Below are 6,971 nucleotides of genomic sequence, written 5' to 3' on the forward strand. Positions count from 1 at the left end.
ATAGAGTACATGTGTTTAAAACGTATTTGTCAAGCATTCACAAAGCTTGATTAGGTAATTAACCTGTCAAAGGGTTCTCTAGAGGAACAAAACCAACAGGAGTTACAGATCCGTGATTATCCAAAGGGGATTTATTTGATTGGCCTCCAGGATCAGAAGCTGGATAGACCCGGTGGCCATCTGCAGGGTGGAGAACTGGAGGAACTGGCCACTGCTCAGTCCAAGAAGTCGGAGGCTCAGACAAGAAGGACCATGATGTAGCCGCAGTCCAGGATGGACGGGAGCTCCCTGGAGAGTCACTGGTCAGAGTCTGGTTTGGAGTAGTGAAGGAGCAGGACTCTCCTTGATCTTCACCTTCCATTCCCTCCAGGCCCCCAGCCCGTTGACTGTGCTGCCCACATTTAGGATGGGCCTCCCTCTCAGTGTGCTGTCCCACAGGCCCATAATTCCTGGGGACATCCTCACCAACACACCCAGAAGCCTCTTAATTCAGGCATCTCTTGATCTCATCACGTTGACAATTCAGATGAACCAGGACGGCCTCAAATGAAACCTTACCAAAATTTTTAAAGTAATTTTTACAGGATTTATCATCTGTTAGTAATCCAGTAAGTGCATCTTTAAGTTATTCAAAGAGTCATATTTATGAAAAGTTGCGACATAGGCTGTTTGCTCAGTGAGTGTACTTTCCACCTGAGCCACCTCCGTGTGAGTCCCTAGGAAGAGAATGCCTGGCACTCCAGAGTAATAGGAGGTGAACACGAACACCAGGTGTGCAGTAACCACCTCTGTGCTTTGAGCAAGAGGTGCTACTGAGCTCCTGCCACGATCACTGACCAGGGTGGAGAAATAGACAGGTGGACAGTGTTAGACTTTGAGGACAACACAGTTGGGTGTAAAATAAAGACCAGATCAAAACCTACCTACTTGACTTGCTAAGACATCAGTTTTGTCTCTAAAGGGAGATTGATTACATCAGCAAGTAGAAATATACACATTCCATTTTAGCTGGAATAATCAAGTTATCAAACTGTGTCCAAAATAATTTTGCTCTGATTGCACAATTTTTTGTACCCACGACCACGACGTAGGCATGTCAGGCGGTTGTAAATTATTCTGCATATTTTTTTCCTACCAATGATGATAACAGCTCTGGGGTGTCCTGCTCTAGGACAGACTGGCTTATGTATCCTTGCAGTAGTAAAGTCTGGAGCAAGTGCTAGGGAGAGAATGTGGAGTGGCTGGCTGCTTTTCCTGTGGTGTCTTCCTCTGATTGGCTGTGGTACCGAGACCAGTGTCTACACCACTGGACTGGGATCCACTGTTAAATCTGCAGCTGTTCCTTGATGAAAACTGATATGAATCCAGTCCTGTCAAACTTTCTCGTACCTCCTCGTAGAGCAGCATAGATTTCCTTAATTTTTTTTCAAGCTTTATTGAAGGATAGCCAACAAATAAGTGTATATATTGAAGATGCACAATACTTCTTATTTTCTCCAAACATTTTAAGGTGTACAGCGTCTCTTGTTTCTCTGTGGCTGAGAATTAAATAGCATGAGTTTGTGGAAATGCACATACCGTGTAAAATGGTCAACACAATCGGAGTGATTAACCTCACCTATTGTTACTTGTGTGTGTGTGGGGGGGGGTGAGGACACTTAAGACCGCCTCCTTTAGCAGATGTCAAGTATATAATACGGCATTATTCACTACAGTCGTTGTGCTGCCATAGCAAACTGACAATGAGTGATTTTTAAATAAGTTTTTGTTTTGTTTTGTTTTTCCTCCCAGTTCTGGAGGCTTGGAAGGTCCCAGGTCCAAGTGCTGGCAGGTGCAGGGTCTGCAGAAGGCCTGTATCCCCCACTTGTCACCACGAGGTGCCTTACGTAGTGGAAGAGATGAAGGGCAAAGAGCAGGCCTTGCTGATTTCCTCCAGTCCTTTATAAAAGTTTTTAAAAATTGCTAAAAAGATTGTACCTATTATGGAGTAGAGTGCGGTGCTTAAATACACACATACATTGTGCATAATCATGATCAAATCACTGTATTTTTCATCCACCTCCTCATACATTTATCATTTAAAAAGTCCTCTTTTCTAGCTATTTTGAATATTAATTGCAATATTGATAACCACAGCTACCCTACTGTACAGAGGGATATCAGGACTTATTTCTCCTGCCTTCCTGTGACTGTGTACCCATTGACCAGTCTCCCTACCTGGCCTCTCAACCACATATCCGCTCTCTACCTCCATGAGATCAACGTCTTTTCATTTCATAGGTTTTGCTTCTAAGTGAGCTCATGTGGAATTGGGCTTTCTGTGCCTGGCTTATTTCAACATAGATTGCTCCAGGTCATCCATGTTGCCACACGCAATCGGGTTTCATTCACCATTCACCGTTTGCAGCGGCTGAGTTCTCCTCTGTGGTGTACACACACGGCCCTTTCTGTCCACATTCACTGATGACAGACACCTGGGCTGGTTCTTTATCTTGGCTATTGTGCACAGGGCTGCACTGAGTGTGGGAGACATATCTTGTCATATTGATTTCTTGCCTTTGGGAATACACCAAGTGGTATTATGGAAAACAGTATGGTGATGGCTGGACCTTACGAGTTCTTTGTTTTCATATTTTGAGGAATCTCATACTGCTTTCCATAATACTTGCTACTGACTGGACAGGGCTTGAGGGTGTCCCCCAGTGCTTCATGTGTTGGGATCTTGGGTCCTCAGTGTGTCAGGGTTGACAGGTGACAAATCATTGTAGGTGCTGTCCTCAGAAGGAATTTGCATAGTTCTTATAGGACTCTGGCTAGTTCTCACAAGTTACGAAAGAGCCAGAATGACTCTTCCCCACTCCCTGACCTCTTCCTCTCACATGCATTCAAATATACATGCTGCCCACCATGTGACAGCCATGGGGCTCTCACCAGCCTGACCATATGTCAGCACCATGCTCCCAAATCTCCAAAATGGGAGGTGAACTAGACCTTTTTTTCTTTATTAATTCCCAGTTGCAGGAGTTTTTGTTATAGCAATGGAAAAAGTATTAGCAATGACTATTAATTCACATTCCCACCATTAGTGCACAAGTTCCCCTTTTTCCATATCCATGCCAGTAATTGATATTTTTTTTTTGTCTTTTTGATAATGTCTATTTTAACTAGGGTAAGTGATCGCTTGCTGTGGTTTTGATTTGCATTTTCCTGGTAACTAGTGATGTTGAATATTTTCATAGAACTATTTGTGTGTCTTCTGAGGAATGTCTATTCAGGTTTCAGAATCAACATTGATGTCTAAGTTCAAAGTCTCATCCAAATATAATCCAAGTCAGATACAGGAGAGTCCAAGGCAGGGGTCATTCCAAGGTCAGCTGCTCTCCAGCTGTGAACGTGGTAGCTCAGTTATAGGTTCTGGAATAAAACAGGGGGACAGACGTTCCCACGCCAGAAGGGGAAAAGGGTACAGAGAAGGAACAGCTCCATCCCGAGTAAGTCCAAAAGATCATCTCAACTCTGAGCACAGATGATTTAGCTTCTTCCTTTTTGATATTGATGTATTTTCCCTTTTTTTTTTCATGCCTGAGTGCTTTGGCTGGGACTTCCGGTACCATCCTTTGTGCAACTTGTGGGAGAGGTTACCCTGGTCTTGTTCCTGATCTAGAGGCAAAGTTGCTTTTTAGCCCCTGACTAGGACGCCAGCTGTGGACTTGCTCCATTGGCCTTTATTTTATTGAGGTAGATTTCTTCTGTACTGAATTTCTTGTTAGTGTTTGTCATGAAAGAATGTTGAATTTTGTCAAGTATTTTTTTTTTCTGAATCCATAGAGATTATCATATGATTTTATCCTTCATTCTGTTAATGTGACAAATCACATTTATTAATTTGTGTATGTTGAACCATCCTGATCATATTGTATGACCCTTTTAATGTGTTTTTTAACTCAGTTAAGGATTTTGCACTGTGTTCATCGGGGGCATTGGCCTAGAATTTTCTTTTCTTGTAGTTTTTACATGTGCCTTAGTTATCAGGGTGATGCTGGCCTTGTCAAACCAGAGTGGAAGCATTCTCTCCTCCCCAATGCTTTGAAAGACTTTGAAGAAGATTGGCATTGACTCTTCTTTAAATGACAGGTAGAATTCACCTGTGAAGGCATTGGGTGGAGTCATTTTTTGTTGTTGGGAGGTTTTGATTACTTATTTAATCTCTTAATTTGTTATTGGTATGTTTAATGACTCTGTTTCTGTAATGTTTTGATCTTTATAATTTGATCTTTATAATTGTGATCTTTATAATTTATAAAGATCAAAACATACAGAAACAGAAACATGAAACAGGTATTTGTCCACTAATTGTTCAAATATCCCTGACATTTCTTCGCATTTCTGTGATATTAATTGCAGTGTTTCTTCTTCCATTTTTTAATTTAACTGAGTGGAGTTTTCTTCTTCTTTTGGCTAATATAGTGAAAGATTTTCAATTTTTATTATTTTTCAGAAACAAATTTTTATTTTTTTAGTTGTCTTTCTACTATTTCATTTATTTTGGTTCTAATCATGATCATTTCCTTACTTCTGCTCACTGTCAGCTTAGTTTGTAATTTTTCTTATGCCTGAGGTGCAGAATTATCTTGCCTGAGACCAATTTTTTTCCTTTGTGTGTGTGTGTGTGGTTCTGGGTTGAACCCAGGGCCTTATGCTTGCTAGGCAAGTGCTCCCCCACAGAGGTATGTCCCAGTCCCTTTTCTTTCTTAATGTAGGAACCTACCACTAAACCTCTTTGTGAGACGGCTTTCCAGCTTCCCATGAGCTCACTGATGCCGAGTTTCCATTTCCGATCATCTCAGGAGGCATTTTGGTTTCTCTTTTGATTTCTCCTTCGACCTGCTGGCTGTTCAGGAGTGTGTTGTTCAATGTCCAGGTGGTTGTAAATATCATAACACTCCTCTCATTTTGATTTCTAGTCTAATACCACTGTGGTCAGAAGGATAATTAATAAGATCTCAATCTTCTTATAAATGTTAAGACTTATTTGTGGCATATCATATGACCTAGCCTGGAAAGGGTCACGCGTGTGCTTGAGAAGAGTCTGTATTCTCCTGTTGTGGGAGGGAATATTCTGGGTGTCTCTTGGGCCTACAGTACGAGTCTGTCTGCTGTTCCCTTATTGATTTTCTGCCTGGATGATCGTCCACTGTTGAAAGTGAGGCACTGAGTCATTTTCTGCTATTGTGTTGCTGCCCGTGTCCATCTTTCTTTCCCTCTTAATATTTACTTTATATATTTAGGTGTGCCCAAAGTTGGATGCATATATATCCAAAATAATTATATTCTTTTGAATAACTGGCCCCTACTTCTTTGTAAGTTTTTGTCTGAAAGTCTATGTTGCAAAATATTAGTCTCGACACCCTGCTCCCTTTGGTTATCATTTGCACAGAATGTATTTTGCCATCTCTTCCCTTTTAGCCTTTGTGTGTCCTTTAAGACAAAGCGAGTCTCTTGCATGGAGCAAGATTGTGATTAAAAAAAACAAACAAACAAAAAAACCCATTCAGCCATTCTGTGTCTCTTTAATTGGTGACTTTAATCCATTTACATTTAAAACAATTATTGATAGGTTAGGACTCAGTAGGGCCATTTTTTTCCTGTTTTGTAGGTTTTTCTTCCTGTCATACTGTCTTTTGTAGAGGTATGCTTTGATTTCTTTCTTGGTATCTTTTGTGCTTCCACTGGAGGGTTTTTTCCTTTGTGGTCGACATAGTCCGTATACAAAGTATTACATAGTATATTTAAGTTGATAAAAACTTCAAATCAATAAAAATCTACATTTTCACTTTCCCTCAACATTTTATGCTAAACAAGCCACACTTTGCATCTTTTATATTTTATGTCCATATACAAATTAACATAGCTATCATTATTTTTAAAACTTTTTTTTTGTTCCAAATTTTATGGTAGAAGTTAAAACATACTCACACAACACTATGACATTATTACTCTGGATTTTACTATGTATTCACGTTTTCCAGTGAGTTTTATGCTTCCATGTTATTGCTGAGTATCCTTTCACATTTCAACTTGAAGGATTCCTTTATATTTCTTGTAATAGAGGTCTAGTGTTGATAAACTCCCTCAGTTTTTATTGCTTGGCTTTATCTCCCCTTTATTTCTGATGCATAGGCTTGCTGCATGCAATACTCTTTATATACAGTTTTGATAAATTGCTGTTTGTCTTGGTACTTTCAAAATTCTCTTTGTTTTATTGATTTTTGACAATTTGGTTATTATGCATGTAGGGTGATCTTTGCGTTGATATTACTTGTTGACTTTTCAGTCAACAAGTGGTGGGAAGTTCTTAGTCATTATTTCTTAAATAGACTGTTTTTGCTCCTTTTTCTCTCTTGTATCCCTCTGGAATTCCCATAACCATATGTTTATTTGCTTAGTGACGGGTCTCATAGTTCCCATGTTCCTTCTCCACCATTTTTTGTTCATTTTTTTTTTCATTCTGTTTCTCTAGGTGGCTGATTTCAACTGAATTATCGTTGATACTGATGGTCTCTTCTGCATGATCAAGTCTGTTATTAAAGCTTTCTGTTGAATTTTTCAGTTCTGTTATTGTATTCGTCAGTTCCAGAACTCCTTTTGAGTGTTTCCTATTTCCTCATTAAATGTTAATTTTGTCTATGCATCTTTCCCCAATTGGCTATCTCTGTGCTCTCTTGCATTTTAATGAGCACCTTTAAGATGAGTATCTTTAAGACGAGCATTTTGAATCCATTGTAGCTTTCTGTTTCTTTGGCCTCCATTACTGTAGCTTTATTGATTTAATTTGGTGGCATCATGTTGGTTTGATTCCTCATGATCCGTGGAGCTTTATATTGGTGTCTGTGCATTTGAAGCAGTAAATACCTTGCTAGTCCTTACATATGGGTTTTGTCATGAAAAGAGCTTCTTCTGTTGACTCCCTG

The sequence above is a fragment of the Marmota flaviventris genome, chromosome 12, assembly GCF_047511675.1.
Source record: "Marmota flaviventris isolate mMarFla1 chromosome 12, mMarFla1.hap1, whole genome shotgun sequence".
Taxonomy (NCBI): Eukaryota; Metazoa; Chordata; class Mammalia; order Rodentia; family Sciuridae; genus Marmota; species Marmota flaviventris.